Below are 17,591 nucleotides of genomic sequence, written 5' to 3'. Positions count from 1 at the left end.
TATATATATATATATATATATATATATATATATATACATATATATATTGCTTGATTTTTTGGCCATTTAGAGGTGGTTACGTAATATTCGAACATTTTCGGGCAGTTACAAAATGAAGTAATTTTTTGTTCAGTTATTCGCCACTATATTCTATAGTTAATGGTGCAAGTCAAAATTTTTTTGAAACATTTCATGTATGGTTTATGTGTGTCTTTTGATTTTTCAGCCATTTTTGGCATTTACATAATATTAGGTCATTTTGTGGCAGTTACGAAAAGAGGTAAATTTTTGTTATGTTATGCATTAAGATATTCTGAGGTCATTAGTGCAAGTCGATGTTTTTTTAGGCGTGTCTTGTATTGTTTATGTGTGTTTTTTGATTTTTTTGTCCATTTGGAACGTTTACGTAATATTTAGACATTTTCGGGTAGTTATAAAAAAAAGTAAACTTTTGTTCTATTATTCATAACGATATTCATACGTAATTGGTGCAAGTTGAAATTTTTTTGAGGTGTTATTTTTTTGTATTGTTGATGTGAGTTTCTTGATTTTCGTCCATTTTTAGGCATTTACGAAAAGAAGTAAAGTTTTATTGTGTTATTTGTTATCGAATTCTAAGGTTATGTGTTCAAGTCAAAAAACTAATTGAGACGTTTCTTGTATTGTTTATATATCTTTCTTGATTTTCATCCATTTTGAGGTATTTACATGATATTCAAACATTTTTGGCAATTACGAAAAGATGTAAAATCTTGTTTAGTTATTTCTCACAATATTTTAAGTCATTGGTGCAAATCAAAAAAAATTTAAGGCATTTTTGTATTGATTATGTGTGTTTCTTCAGTTTTCGGCTTTTGGCGTGTTGACGTAATACTCTGCCATTTTCAAGCAGTAATGTAAACAAGTAAAGTTTTGTTCCACTTATTCCATGATGTTCGATGGTCATTGGTGCAATTCAATTTTTAAGGAATTATTTTATCATTTACATTTGATTCCTATTTCTCAATCATTTTGGGGCATTTACTTAATATTCTATCATTTTTGGGCAGTTACAGAAAGAAGGAAAGTTTTGTTATATTATTTGTTAAGATATTCGAAAATCATTGGTGCATGTCAAAAAAATTTAAGGCTTTATTGTGTTGTTTATGTTTGTTTCTTGATTTTTGGAACTTTTTGTGGCATTTACATATCATTTGGAATTTTTCAAGCAATTAGGAAAAGAAGTTAAGTTTTAATCTATTATTCGTCATGATATTCTAAGGTCACTGGTTCAAGTTAAAGAATTTCGAGGCGTTTTTATAATGTGTATATGTGTTTCTTGATTACTTGGCAATTTTCAGATGGTTAGTAATATCCGGCATTTCTGGGAAGTTAAGAAAAGAAATAGTTTTTTTTGGTATTAATCATCACAATATTCTATGGTCATTGCTCATTCGTGCAAGTGGAAAATAATTTGAGGCGTTTTCATATTGTTTATGTGTAATTCTTGATTTTTTTGGTCATTTTGGAATATTTACGTAATATCCTAAAATTTTTGGGCAATAATGAAAAGAAGTAATGTTTTGTTATGTTATTTGTCACGACATTCTAAAGTCATTTTTTCAAGATTAAATCTTTTGATGCATTTTTTGTATTTGTTTATTTGTCTTTCTTGATTTTCCGGTCATTTTGGAAGCGTTAACATAACATTCGGCCATTTTCTGGCAGTTATGAAAAGAAGTAAAAAAAATTTATGTTGGTGCAAGTCCAAAATTTCTTGAGGCATTTTTTAAATTGTTCATTTGTGTTTCTTGAGTTTTTAGCCATTTTAAGGCATTACGTAATGTTCGGCTATTTTTGGACAGTTACGAAAGATGTAAGGTCTTTTTTTATTATCCGTCATGATATTCTACGAACATTAGTGCAAGTTGAAATCCGTTTGAGGCGGTTTTGTATTGTAATGTGTATTTCTTGATTTTTTTTGTCATTTTGGGGCATTTTTACGTAATATTCGCCATTTTTTGGAAGTTACTAAAAGAAGTAAAGTTTTGTTGTGTTATTTTTCACGAAATTCTACGATCATTAGTGCAAGTCAAATATATTTTGAGGCGAATTTTGTATTGTTAAAGTGTATTTCTTTATTTTTTTTCCATCTTGGAGCGTTAACGTAATATTCGTCAATTTTCGGGCAGTTACGAAAAGAAGTAACTTTTATGTCATTCATCACTATATTGAAAACTTCATATGTTTAAGTCGAAATCTTTTTGAGACATTTTTAAAATTGTTTATGTGCATTTCTTGTTTTCTTAGCCATTTTGGGGACATTTACGTAATATTCGATAATTTTCGGGTAGTTACAAAAGAGTAAAGTGTTGTTATGTTATTATTCATGATATTCTAAGGTCATTGGTGCAAATCATTAATTTTTTGAGGCATTTTTCGTATTGTTTCTTAGTGTTTATTGATTTTTCGGTCATTTTGGGGCATTTACGAAATATTCGACCTTTTTCGGGGAGTTAATAAAAAAAGTGAAGTTTTGTTTTTTATTTCTTCACAATATTTAAGAACATTGGTGCATGTTCAGTTTTAGGCATTTTTTTTTATAGTTTATGTTTGTTTCTTGATTTTTCGGTCATTTTTGGTGTTTACGTAATATTCGTCATTTTCAGGTAGTCATAAAAAGAAGTATAGTTTTGTTCTATTATTCGTCATGATATTCTAAGGTCATAGGCATAAGTCGATATATTTTGAGGTGTTTTTATATTGCTTATGTTTGTTTCTTGATTTTTCAATCATTGTGGTGCATTTACATAATATACAACCATTTTTACCCAGTTACAAAAAGAAGGGAAATTTTGTTATGTTGTTTGTCACCATATTGTTTGGGCATTGGTTCAATTTGAATTTTTTGAGGCGTTTTTTGTATTGTTTATATTCGTTTCTTAATTTTCAGTCATTTTTTTAGGAATTTATGTAATATTTGACCATTTTCGAACAATTACGAATATAAGTAAAGGTTTGTTTTCTTATTCTTCATGATATTCTATGGTCATTGGGCTAAGACAAAAAAATTTTGAGACATTTTTTTATTGCTTATGTGTTTTTCTCAATTTTTCAGCCATTTTGGTCCATTTACGTAATATACGACCATTTTTAGCCATGTAGAAAAAGAAGAGAAATTTTGTTATGCTATTTGTCACGATATTATATGGTATTAACTCATTCAACTAGAAATTTTTTGAGGTGCTTTTTTGTAATGTTTATGTGTGTTTCTTGATTTTTTGATCATTTTTTGGGAATTTATGTAATATTTGGAGAGTTTCGAACAGTTACGAATAGAAGTAAAGGTATGTTCTGTTATTCGTCACGATATTCTAAGGTCATCATTGGTCCAAGTCTCAATTTTTTTGAGACATTTTTTGTGTTGGTTATGTATGCATCTTGATTTTCTGCTATTTTCGGTCATTTAAGGAATAGTCGTCAATTTTCGACCAATTAAAAAAAGAAATAAAGATTTCTTCTGTTAATTTTCAATATATTCATAGGTCATTGTTGGATGTCAAAAGATTTTTGATGCGTTAATTTGTATAGTTTATGTCTGTTTCTTGATTTATCAGCCCTTTTGGGGCATTGACGTAATATTCATCCATTTTCGGGTAGTTACGAAAAGAAGTCAAATTTTTTTTTCTGTTATTCGTCACGATATTCTAAGGTCATTAGTGCAAGTCGAAAAAATTGAGGTATTTTTTTGTATTATTTATGTTTGTTTGTTGATTTTTTGGCCAATTTTGGGAAGTTACGAAAAGAAGAAAACTTTTATTCTGTATTTCTTCACGACTGTCTAAGGACATTAGGTCAAGTAAAAAAATTTTGAGGCGTTTTTTGTATTGTTCTGTGATTTTCTCGGCCATTTTGGGGGTATTTATGTAATAATCTGCATTATTAGATAATTATGAAAAGAAGTAAAGTATTGTTCTGTTATTCGTCATGATATTCTAAGGTCATTGCTGCAAGTTGAACTTCTTTGAGGCTTTTTTTATTTACAGATGTTTCTTGATTTTATGACCATTTTGGGTAATTTACGTAATATTTGACCATTTTTAAACAACTACGAAAAAAACAAAGTTTTCTTTTATTCTTCTTGATATTCTAAGGTAATTAGTGCAAGTTTATAGTTTTTTGAATCGTGTATTGCATTATGTATGTGTAATTCGTGATTTTCAGCTATTTTAGGGAATTTATGTAATATTTGACCATTTTCGCTCAATTACAAAAAGAAGAAAAGTCTTGTTATGCTATTCGTCACGATATTCTAAGGTAATTGGTGTAAGTTGAAATATTTTTTGAGGCGTTTTTGTATTGCTTATGAGTGTTTCTTGATTTTTGGTAATTTTTGGGCAGTTAAGAAATGAAGTAAGGTTTTGTTCTACTATCCTAACAATATTCTATAGTCATTGGTTTAATGAAAAAAATTTGGGGCGTTTTTTGTATTACTTATTTCATGGCACCAGCCTACACCCTGGGCGTGACCGGCACTCGAAAACCATTGCTAGCCTGGAGCAGACCATTGGTATGGCTTACTTAACTCTGCGCAAGACATAAATCAATAAAAAAAAGTAGTATTTAATAATTGCAAGGATAATAATAAGTTGGCCAAAATTGCACTTAAGTCTCATAACAAAATATTTGTAATACAAAGATGAGAGACTCAAAACTAACTATCTGAATATCTATGAAGCCTATATAATACTAAGATAGATATTGGGACAGACCCCATAACATCATATAAAAAAAAACTAGAAGCGAATAAAAGTTTCCTCCGCGTTGCAAGGAGACTCATCACTGATTCCGAGTGCTCAACTTGATAAATGAGACTCTGGATGATGTTGATCCTGGTTACCAGCGTCTGCATCATAAAATAATGCAGGCCAACTGACATCAGTACATTCAATGTACGAGCATGTGAGTTGGAATGCTAACAACAACTTAAGGTTAAAAAGAGTGAGAATGAAAACATACATTGGCTCTGTCCAACTCATGGGTAACTTGACCTAATACAAAGTAATAAGACACATGCAATATATAAAAGCTTGCAAAACAATGAAGCACTTAGTTCGCTAAACAAATGAAATTACAAACTTACTTTACTTACATATTGAATAATATGGTTTCTGTGAGAGATGGTTTAACCGACAACCACAACTATGAGTCTATGTGGTGATACAACGTCTTGCCCACACTGCCAGAAGTATCATGTACTTTGTCTTGAATAAAACTACTTAACTTAGTTCATCCACTAGCCTAACTTATGTGATATCATAAATAGTATGACCCATTAACACCCATTATGTCTGCATGGTTTATGGAGACTTGAGTTGTTATGAACTCGCATCCCCATATTGATGCTCAATACTACTCCCAAAAATATACTTACCTCATGTGATTTTAAAACATTTTCTTTCTTTGTAGGGAGATAATAACTCAACACTTAGCATTAAAATCTCTCTTGGAAACGATGTTCCCTTTTCTTTCTCAAAACTCTTTTGGAAATCTTAGTTTCAACTTATCTGAAAAAATGTCAATACATTTATAAAGTTTTAGGGAATACTTAGTTCCCTTATAACTTTTGAGAAATGAATTCAACTCTTTACTCTTTACTTAGCTTGAAACTTGAGTCATAAAAACAAAGTTAAAACATTTCTAAATGCTCTTGAAAACCTTTAAGAACTTTGCTTTGAGTTGCTTCTTAACTTTTATACTTGACTCTTAACTCATTTGAATTTGATCTTAGCTTTCCATGAATGAAATTATGAATTCAAGGTTATAATTCATGTTTTTGGTGATTCCTATATACTTAGAAATCATTTGAAGTAGTTAGAATCATTGGAAAGTGTTACTACACATTAGAAGGACTTAAATAGGCTAAACTATAAAATTTGGGCGTATAATGCCGATTCGATCGCATCTGGGGAGTGCTGCGCCAGGCCTCAAGTTTAGAGGCCTCATTCTGGTGCACTACAAGTGCATCGCCCCAAGCCCTCTAGCGTAGATGGGATGCGCCGCTCCTGGTTCTTTCCAGGTGTATTTGACGACTTTCTCCTTTTGTTTTTCAAGCTAAACCCTCTAAACCTCAAAAATCTCTTCCCAAACCCTTAGGATCATTAGTACCTTCAATACCAATGGATCTAACTAAAATACCTAGAAATACAAATCAAACAAAAAAAGGCATTCAACAAATCAACCAACAAGAATAAAAGAATGTTCTTCAAGAATTTCAATATTCTCATTAAACTAACTCGAAAATCATTGAATTGAAACAAGCTTGGTGTGTGTGATAACTGCCCTAACACTAAATAATCGGACATACCTTGATAGGGATAACCCTTACGAATTCCACTCGCAAATCTTGACGTTCTTGGTAAATTCTTTACTTCTCTCCCATCCTTTCTTCTTTTCTATATTCTCCAAGACCTAAGCATCAATTCTAATTTTCCAAACTGAACTAAACTTAGTTTTTGCCCCAATAAACCCCTAAAAACGAAATAGGAAATTAATTGGTGAAAAGACTAGTTTGTCGTTCCTTAAATCCAGATTTGGACTTTCCTCAATTCAATAACCAAACTTTAGATACGCATATGTCACTCATACGATATCGAAAATGCGCAAACTCGGCATAGTTGGAAAGATATTCCCAAGGGCTTTCCAACCATATCATGAACTACCTCTAACTCATCCCGAGCTAGAAGTTATGGGCATTTTAAAATGACCAAAACTAATTGTTTTAACTTAGACAAATTTTTCCTTTTCTTTCCAAAAATGAATATCTTTTGTTTCTTATCTTATTCTTATCCATTTCAAATTGTAAGATGTTATAATATCTCCCACTTGGAAAATTAATCCTTGAATGAGATATCTTTCACTATGATAAGGATAGTAACATCAAGTTCAACACTCAACAAACAAAAGCAAGTAGCCACATGCTTACTTGTAGTTTTTAAAGTACTAAGTAGAGAAGTAGTACATTGATCAGCATCTTCTCCATATTCAAATAGATGTGGATATCTCCTTTTCATATCCACTTCAGCTTCTCAAGTAGACTCTTTAACAAATTGGTTCCTCCGAAGGACCTTGACCAACGCGACCTCCTTTGTCCTCAACTTGCGAATCTATTGATTTAAAATATGAACCGGAATATCCTCATAACATAAGTTATCCTTAATCACAACATTATCAGTTGGCATAAATAATGAAGGATAGCCCATGCACTTTTTCAACATAGAAACTGTTGCTAACTCTTGTTGTAGCTCTAACTCATAAGAAATATTGTCAATCCTTTTGTCTATACGATAATGTCCAATATATCGGGGAATAAGTTTCCCCTTCTTACAAAAACTCATAACACCCTTCATGGTGACACCATCAAGTATCCAATCATGCACTTCGAACTCCAATGTACTTCTCCTAACATATGTGTAGGATTTTTGATGGCTCTATGCCATTTCAGTCTCTCTTTAATCAACTTCACCTTCTCCACAGCTTGTTTAACTATATATGGTCCTATCAACCCTACTTAACCAACTTTGAACCACCGTATAGGTGATCTGCATCTTCTCCCATAAAGGGATTCATATGGAGTCATTTGGATGCTCGAATAATTACTGTTGTTGTAAGAGAACTCAATGAGAGGTAGGTGATGATCCCAATTCCCCTTGAAATCAATCACACATTCCCTCAAAATATCTTATAAGGTGTTGATAGTACGCTCTGCTTTCCCATTCGTCTAAGGATGAAGAGAAGTGCTTAAGTTCACCTTTGAACCCAAGCCTTTTTGGAAAGATTTCCAGAACTATGCAGTAGATTATGCATCTCTATCTGAAATAATGGAGACCGGAACTCCATGAAGTCTTACAACCTCTTGAATGTAAAGTTTGGCATAATCTTCTGCTTAATAGGTAGTCTTTACTGGAAGAAAATGGGCTGATATTGTTATTTCGCCGACAATCATTCAAATGGAATCATGTTGCATCTGAGACCATGGAAAGCCTATGATGAAAATCAAGTTAATAATCTCCCACTTCCATTCCGGAAGTTCGCTATTCTACGCCAAACCACCATGTCTTTGGTGTTCAACTTTCACTTGCTGGCAATTTCGATACTTGGCAACAAATTCAGCAACACCCTATATCATACCACTCCACCAATATACCTCTCTCAAATCGCGGTACATCTCTGTGGACCTCGGTTGGAGGGAATATATGGATCTATGAGCTTCCTCCATGATCCTTTGTTGGATCCCATCCGTTATTGAGACACACAACCTACCCTGATACTCCAACACACCATCTCCCCCTTATTCAAAAACTAATACTCTTTGCTTATGAAAATTTCCCTTTCAAATCAAGCAAGATGGGGTCTTCGTCCTGCTTTTCTTTCACTTTTTAGCCTAATGATGACTCATCCCCATTTGTCACCACTATTCCTTTTTAGTGGAATCTATAAGTCTGACTCCCAAGGGTGCAAGGTTGTGCACATCTTTGGCTAACTATTTTTGTTCTTCCACAAAATGGGCAGTACCCACATCGATAACCTTCTTGAACCATCATAAACCACATTAGCCTTACCTGGGTTGTAAATAATACTCATGTCATAATCCTTTAGTAGTTCTAAGCACCTTCTCTCTCTGACATTGAGCTCTTTCTGAGTAAACACATATTATAAGCTCTTCTAATCAGTAAATATATCGACATGAATACCATACAAGTAGTGCCGCCATATCTTCAAAGAAAAAACTACCGCAACCAATTCTAAGTCATGGTTGGATAATTATTCTAATGAACTTTCAACTCTCTATAGGCATAAGCTATAACCTTGTCATTCTGTATTGAAAAGAAAACCCTAACAAACTTTATATGCATTATAGTACACCACAAAACCTTGATCACCTTCTGGAAAGGTCAAAATTTGGGAAATAGTCAACCACTTTTCGATTCCTGAAAGCTTTTATCGCAAGCTTCAGACCATTGAAACTTAAATATCTTTTGAGTCATCTTGGTCAGAGAAGATGAGATAGACGAAAACCCCTAAACAAACCTTCTATAATAGCAAACCAAACCTAAGAAACTCTTACTATCAGTTCGGGACGTGGACCTAGGCAAACTCTAAACTACTTCTCTATTTTTAGTATCCACTCTAATTCCATCACTGGAAACTATGTGGCTAAATAATTCCATATACTTAAGCCAAAACTCACACTTGGAGAAATTGGCATATAACTCTTTATCTTTCAAAGTCTAATGGACTATCATGAGATGACTAGCATGATCTTATCATTCCTTGATTAGATTAGTATGTCATCAATGAAGACGATAACAAACATTTCCAAATAAGGTTTGAAGACTTTGTTCATAAGGTCCATGAATGCTGCTGATGCATTAGTTAAACAAAATGACATGACCGAAAACTCATAATGCCCATATCTGGTTCTAAAAGTTGTTCTTCAAAATTTCACAATCCCTAACTTTCAATTGATGGTAGCCAGATCTGAGGTCTATTTTGAAAAACAGGTGGCACCCTGAAGTTATTTGAATAGATCATCTATCCTGGAAAGAGGATACTTATACTTGGTGGTAACCTTATTCAATTTAAAGTAGTCTATACACATTCTAAGGTAACCATCTTTCTTTCTCACAAACAAGACTGGAGCACCCCAAGGTGAGACAATTGGTCGAATGAAACCCTTATCTAACATATCTTTCAAATGTTCTTTCAACTCTGGTTGTGCCATTATACTTGGTAGAATAGAGATAGGATCAGTATCTGGGATGATGTCTATGTCGAAGTCTATTTGTCTCTCAGGAGGGACTCTGGGTAGATCATCACAAAATACTTCTAGAAACTCTTTTACTATAGGAACTAATAAAGGAAGGTACCTCAATACTTGAGTCATCAACTCAGACTAAGTGATAGATACAACCCATTGAAAATAACTTTTGCGCCTTAAGGTACGAAATGAAACCACCTTTAGGCACTGTTGAACAACTATTCCACTCAATAACAGGCTCATTAGGAAATTTGAAACTTGAAAATCCGAGTTCTATAATCTATTGATACATAAAAGAAATGAAGCCAGTCATACCTAAAATGACATCAAAATCTCCCATGTCTAGCTGGACAAGATCAAACATGGTGTTCTTGTGATTGATGGAAACAAGACAATCATAATAGACCCTTGCCGCTAGAATAGACTCCCCTACAGGTGTAGAAACACAGAAGGGTTCACAGAGTTTCTCCAAAATAATTTCAAACTTATTTGCATCATAAGGAGTTATAAATGACATACTTGCTCCTGGATCTAGCATAGAATAAACATCAAAAGTAATGAGCTTGAACATGCCAGTGACAAAATCTGGAGAGTTCTCTTGCTTTATGTGACTACTAATTGCATAGTGGTGGTTCGCTCTCCACCAATATCGGACATAGCTCCTCTAGGTGCAGTCTTATCTAGTGGTGCAACTGATGAAGTTTAGGCTCTATTGCAAGGATTTCCACTGCCCTGCATGTTCTTAAGGCACTCCTTCATGAAGTGACCCTCTTTCCTACACTTAAAGAAACCTGTCTGGCCATTATGACATTTACCTTGTGGGTTTTACCATACTTACCACATTAAAGAGCCAAACTACATCCCTGTGCCACACATCCTTGAGACTATGTTGGTCTAGCTCTAAAGTTCTTTGGATTCTTGCAGTAATGCTCACTTTTGTTTCTGGATGCTGGGGCACTAGAAAATAATGGTGGAGGCCCTTTTTGTTTCTGAAAATGAGGTCGATTCATACCACATTTCTGCTGCCAAGACTCATTCCCGCTCTTATATTTCTTGTTTCTATACTCTTATTTGTCCCGTAGATTTTTCTCTTCAACCTGCTACACATAAACTATCAACCTGGATATGACTTTGTCACTTATAGACATAGCATCCCTGCCCTCTTTGCTTGATGCACAATCCAATCCAGTAACAAACAAGCTCATTCTGGACCTCACGTACTTAACCTTTTGAGGAGCATAGCGGGAAAATTGGGTGAACTTCGATCCATACTCATGCACACTAAATGAGTCCTATTTCAGTGTACTAAACTCCCGCACCTTAGCCTTATTAAATTCTCATGGAAAGAAATACCCAAAGAAAGCCTCTTCAAAACAGTCCTAACTCGGATGTGGTTCATCCTCATCTCTTCCCTCATTCTACTAATCAAAACAAGTCCTAGCCACATTTTTCAATATATTTGCACCTACCTCAATTCATTCAACATCAACAACATGCATCATCTCAAAAACCTTATTCAGATCTTCAACAATATTCTCCTGGTGCTCAGTAGTGATCGAACCTGTGAAACTGGGAGAGTTTATCCTCAAGAACACACGAATCCTTGAAGTGTCAGCCTCTTCTTTCTTAGCTCCCCTTTGTTGTCAAACTTGATTAGTTGCCACTTAGCTTAATATCCTGATAGCCTCAGAACCTCAGGGTTGGTAAATTCCCCTTAAGGTTGCACTACAAGTGCATTGGGAAACTCTGGTCCCTCTACATTCCTCATATTTGGAGGACCTCTTTCTGCTCTTCTTGGAGACATGGCTCTCTGAAAACACGCAAGCACGAATTAGAGAGAAACATTTAGATATAAACTCTAACTTCACGAAATAAATATAAAAGGAGTGAAGAAATTCCTAAATGTTGCACCCTAGTAATTTTATATGTGGCATACTTCAAACCAATAACTAGGACTCTACATACATGAATTCATAGACTCCCTAGGTCTCTTGAACTCTATGCTCTTATACAATGTTTGTCGCACCTCGACCCTAAACCTTGGCGTGACCGGCAATCGAAGACCATTGCTAGCCTCGAGCAGACCCATGTCCTCACTTACTTTTCTTAGCGGAAGATTTAATAACCGCAAGAATAATAATATGTTGGCCAAAATGGCACTTAAGTCTCATAACAAGATATTTCTAATACAAAGACGAGAGACTCAAAACTAACTTTCTGACTGTTAATGAAGCCTCTATAATACTAAAAATGATGTGGGTGCAGACCCCACAACATCCTATAAAAGAAAACTAGGCGTGAATAAAGGTGTCCTCCAAGATGCAATGAAGCTAACAACAGACTTTGAGTACTCAACTGAATCAATGAGGGGCTGGATGATGTTGATCCTAGTTACCTCGTCTGCATCATAAGACGATGTAGACAAAGTGGCATCAGTACATTGAATGTACGAGTATGCAAGTTGGAATGCTAACAACAACTTAAGCTTGGAAAGAGTAAAAAGGAACACTTACCTAGGATCTGCCCAACTCATGGATAACTTGACTTAAATAAATAAATAAGACACATGCAATATATAAAATCTTGTTACAGTGAAATACTTTGTTCGTCAAAGAAATGCAATGAAAAACTTACTTTACTCAGATACAAAATGATATAGTTTCCGTGGGAGATTCTTTAACCGACAACCACCACTATGAGCCTAAATGGTGATACATCATCTTTCCTACGCTGCCAGAACTGTCCTATAATTAGTCGTCCCATAGAATTACTTAACTTAGTGGATCTACTAGCTTATTTTATGTGATCATCTAACAAGTATGAGCCATTTACACCCATAATGGCTATATGTTTTATGAAGACATGAGTTATTATGAACTCGCATCCCAATATTGGTGCTCAATACTACTCCCAAAAATATACTTAGCCTATGTGCTTTAAAACAACTTCGTTCTTTGGGTTGAGATAATTTCTCAACAGTTAGCTTTAAAAGCTCTCTCAGAAATGATGTTCCCTTTCTTGCTCAAAACTCTTTTGGGAATCTTAGTTTCGCCTTATCTTAAGTGTGAAGACATTTATAAACTTTTAAGGAATACTTAGTTCCCTTATAATTTTTGAGAAATGAACTGAACTCTTTACTCTTTACTTCTCTTGAAACTTAGGTGTTAAAAACAAAGTTAAAACATTTCTAAAGACTCTTGAAAACCTTTAAGAACATTGCATTACTTTCTTCTTAAGTTATAGACTTGACTCTTAATTCCATTGACTTTGATCTTAGTTTTCCTTCATTGAAATTATGAATGATTCGTAGGTGTTTATAAATAATTTGAAGTAGTTAGAATCATTTGAAAGTGTTAATACACTTTAGAAGGCATTTTTATAGGCTAAACTACATAAACTGGGCAAAACATGCTGATTCAGGGGCATCTAGGGCGCGCTATGATAGGCCTCAACTTCGGAGGCCTCATCATAGCGCACTACAGGCGCATGCCCCAGGCCCTCTAGCGTAGATATGGTCACCACGCCTGGTTTTGCCTAGGTGTGCCTTAAGATTTTCCCTGTTGTTTTTCAAGCTAAACCCCCTAAACCTCCCTAATTCTTTCCCAAACCTTTAGGATCATTAGTACATTCAATACTCAAAAGATCTAACTCGAAAAACAACGTGGAATTACGAATGGAAACAACAATAGGCATTCAACAACTAAACAATAATTAATTCAACAATGTTCTTCAACAATTTCAATATTCTCATTCAGCCAATTAAAAAATAACTGAACTGAAAGAAGTTTGGTGTGTGCGTGAAATGATCCAACACTAAATGATCCACATACCTTGATAGAGATCAATGCATATGACTTTCACTCGCAAATCTTGATGTTCTTGGTGAATTCTTGACTTCTCTCCCTTTCTTTCTTCTTTTCTCTCTTTCCAAGCCTTACCGTAAAGTATAATTTTCCAAATTCAACCAATCTTATTTTTTGACCCAATAAATCCCTAAAACTAAATAGGAAATTAATTAGTGAAAACACTAGTTTGACCTTCCTTAAATCCAGATACAAACTTTTCTCAATTCAACAACCCCACTTTTGATAGACATATCTCGCTCGTACAATATTGAAATTGAGCAAACATTGTGGCGTTGGAAAGATCTGCCCAAGGTTTTTAACCATGTCAGGAACTACCTCTAAGTCATCGTGAGCTAGAACCTATAACCGTTTGAAAATGACAAAAAGTCACTTTCTTAACTTAGACAAATTTACCTGATTTTTCCTTTTCTTTCCAAAAATGACTATTTTAAGTTTCTTAGATTAATCTTATCCATTTAAAATTATTAGATGTTATAGTTTATATGTATTTCTTGATTTTTTGGCTATTTATTGGCATTTACATAATATTCTTCCATTTTGATGCAGTTACGAAGAGTAGTAAAGTTTTCTTATGCTATTTGTAACTATATCCTAAAATCATTGGGGCAAGTTAAAAAATTTTGAGGCATTTTTTGTATTAGTTATGTGTGTTTCTTGAATTAGGTTATTTTCAAGAAGTTACTAAAAGAATCAACGTTTTGTTCTATTATTCGTGACGATATTCTAAGATCATTAGTTCAAGTCGTTATTATTTGAATCATTATTTGTATTGTTTATGTGTGTTTCGTGAATTTTTGGCCATTTTGAACTGTTTACGTAATTGTAACGCCCCAAAAATTTTTCGAACTAATATTTAAACCATCCTTCGTTCTGAGTAAGTTTTGCCAAGTAATGTAAAAAATTTTTAGCATTAAGTTAAGGTCACTAGCTGTAGCACCTTGAGTTCTAAAAGTTACTAAAATGGAAATAACAAAAATCTAAAATTTCAAGAGTTAAACTAAGTATGAGTCTTGGATCAAGTTCAAACGACCAAGATTCTCAAAAAAGATAGAGTTTGATTTTCCATAAGATGGAAAATGAAATATATTTGAATGATCTTTCCAAGACCGAAAAGTTCTTTTAGTTTTGAGTTTGGATGAGTGAGATACACCCTTTTCAAGTCAGGCAATCTAGTTAAGGAAAGTTACCCGAAAATAGTGAAGGGAATTTTGTATTCTCCTTACCAAATCATATTTAATTCATTTTTAGTAAGTTATTAAGGGTCTTATCCTATTTGGTTCAGTTTTATAATACTAATATACGCCTAATGATTTAGTTGAGAGTTAAAGAGGAGAAAAAAGAGAAAAGAGGAGAAAAAAAGGAGAGGATCAAATCGTCTGTCGAGAGTCTTGTGTTTTGTTGCAGATTTCTGCCATGGTTTCAATCCCGAAGATGTATGTAATCTTCCATTATGTTAGGTTTGTTCACTTACAACTCAAACATGTTATTTTTAGCGTAATTTTATCATCAATAGTTGAAGGATTTATGTTCTTGATAGGTGTTCTTAAAGTTTATTGTAAATCTTGTTTTATTGGGGTTTAATAGTTTATTAAGATGAAAGTTATTATTTTGAGTGTATTAGTGTGTACATATGTTGTGTAATTGAATTGAAGGAGAACTTGACAAAATAAATAGTTGAATATCGATTTAGGATTAGAAAAACATAGGAAAAGTTTGTTTGATTTGCCTAGGGTATATTAACATGCCGCACCCCTGTAAGTCTAGGAAGGCTGGGGTGGCATGCCATAAATGGCTCTTGAATGAAAGAGGCAGGCGCGGCATGCTAGAAATATGTCATGTCCGTCCGCCTTAACTTGTTTATCATCATTTAGCTCGTCTAAATTCTTTTAAAGTGTACCAACACATCCTATTGATTATAACTACTCCAAATGACTTACAAACCTCGAAAAATTATCTATGAACATGAATCATAACCTTGAATTCATAATTAAAATTCAAGGTAGAGTTAAGAGCTAAGCCTTGCAGAGTTCTTCTGAACATTTGAGATAGTCCTTTTGAGTCTTTTTGAGGAGTCTTCTACAAATTCAAATAACATGCTTCAAGACTTGAGCTGGTGAGTGTGAGAGTGAGGAGGATGTATTCATGAGTCTATTTTGTTATCACTATATCCTTTATATCACGAACCATAACTCTTGAATTCATAATTAGCATTCAAGAGAGAGTTAAGACTAGAGTTCAAGAAAGTCTTTGAGTTCAATTGTGAATCCTTTGATATCAACTATTGATTTGAACTACATTTTGAGGAATTAAGTAAGAGAATGAGAAGATTCATATACATGAGCTTTATGTAGTTATGTAGAACTTTGAGTCGAGTCATTCATGCACATAAATTCAACACATGGACTCCATAAATTTTAGTATCAATGAGAGGAGTAGTATCTTCAAGATATAAGTCTTGAGTATGGAGTACCGAATCCCCTTTGAGATTATATTTCTAATCATATGAATAATACATGTTACCCATGAAGTCCTTGAGTTGAACTATTCATGATCATAATTCTGCACGACCCCAATAAGTTGAACAATGTTGAGATGTGAACATATTGAGTCCTTGAGTTGAGTATTCTGTGCTTGTAATTCTGCATGAACCCTCTGAGTTGAGCATTCTTGAAATGAGTAGTATTATTGAAGTTATTGAGTTCCAATTATTGAATTATATCTACGGTTATTAAAAACCTTGCATTTAGTCGTCCATGTCTATAATTCGTCATGAACCTTTTTTTAATAAGTCTTTTACAAACGCCTTAATTTTGTTTTAAGACTTAAGATTTGACTTAAGTAAATAGGAGAGGTTGAAGTCATTTTTTTCAAAAGAAGTATATGGTACTATGTGTTCCCAAAGAGTTTTAAATTGTTTTCACATTTGAGCAAGAAAGTGAACATCTATTCTGGGAGAGCTTTTAACCTAAGCTTTGAGTAATTATCTCAAACAAAAGATAAAATTTTGTTTTAAAAGTATTTGAGATAAGTACATTTTGGAAGTAGTATTGAGCACTTTTATGGGGACGCGAGTGCAGATAACTAAAGTCTCCATATATTAAGTAGACATCATGGGTAGTAAAGGATCATACGTTATAAATGAATCGTTAAGTGATTGTTTTAGCATAGTATAGTTAATCCACTATGTTAAGGCACTATGTATGATACTAAAGTATAGACAATTTCGGCAGCGTGGGTAAGACGTTGTATCATGACATAGGCTCATAGTGGTGGTTGTCAGTTAGAGAAACTCCCACAGATTTATATTGTATTTTTGTATATCAACTGGGTATTATTTTATTTTCAATACTTTGAGTTGCTATCTACAATTTTACAACTTTGTATAGATTGCATTATTTACAATTGTATTATCCTTGACTATCATGAGTTGAGTATCTTGTGTTTAGTACCTTCAATTTGAGTATCTTTAGTTGAGTAAGTCTGAGTAGTTTTGAGAATCCTTTAGTATACCTTTTAGTTGACTATCTTATCATTGAGTTGAACTATGTTTCCTTGAGTGAAGTTGTCACGACCCAAAACGGGCCGCGACTGGCACCCACACTTATCCTACTATGTGAGCGAACCAACCAATCTAAACCCCATCATTGACAACCATAATAAACATAATATAATGCGGAAGACTTAAAACGCAATAATGAAAATCGATTAAATAACTTCTAAAAACTCAATACTTATCATCCCCAAAATCTGGAAGTCATCACCACAAGAACATCTATCCTCAAATTACTAATCTAAGAATATCTAAGAAGCTAAAATAAGTAAAAAGCTAGTCCATGCCGGAACTTCAAGGCATCAAGACATGAAGAAGATGATCCAGTCAAAGCTAGAAGCATTAGCTCACCCTGAGATCCGACGTGATGAAGACT

This window comes from Solanum pennellii, chromosome 8 (assembly GCF_001406875.1).
Source record: "Solanum pennellii chromosome 8, SPENNV200".
NCBI classification, from domain to species: Eukaryota; Viridiplantae; Streptophyta; class Magnoliopsida; order Solanales; family Solanaceae; genus Solanum; species Solanum pennellii.
This window is presented reverse-complemented; position numbering follows the sequence as displayed.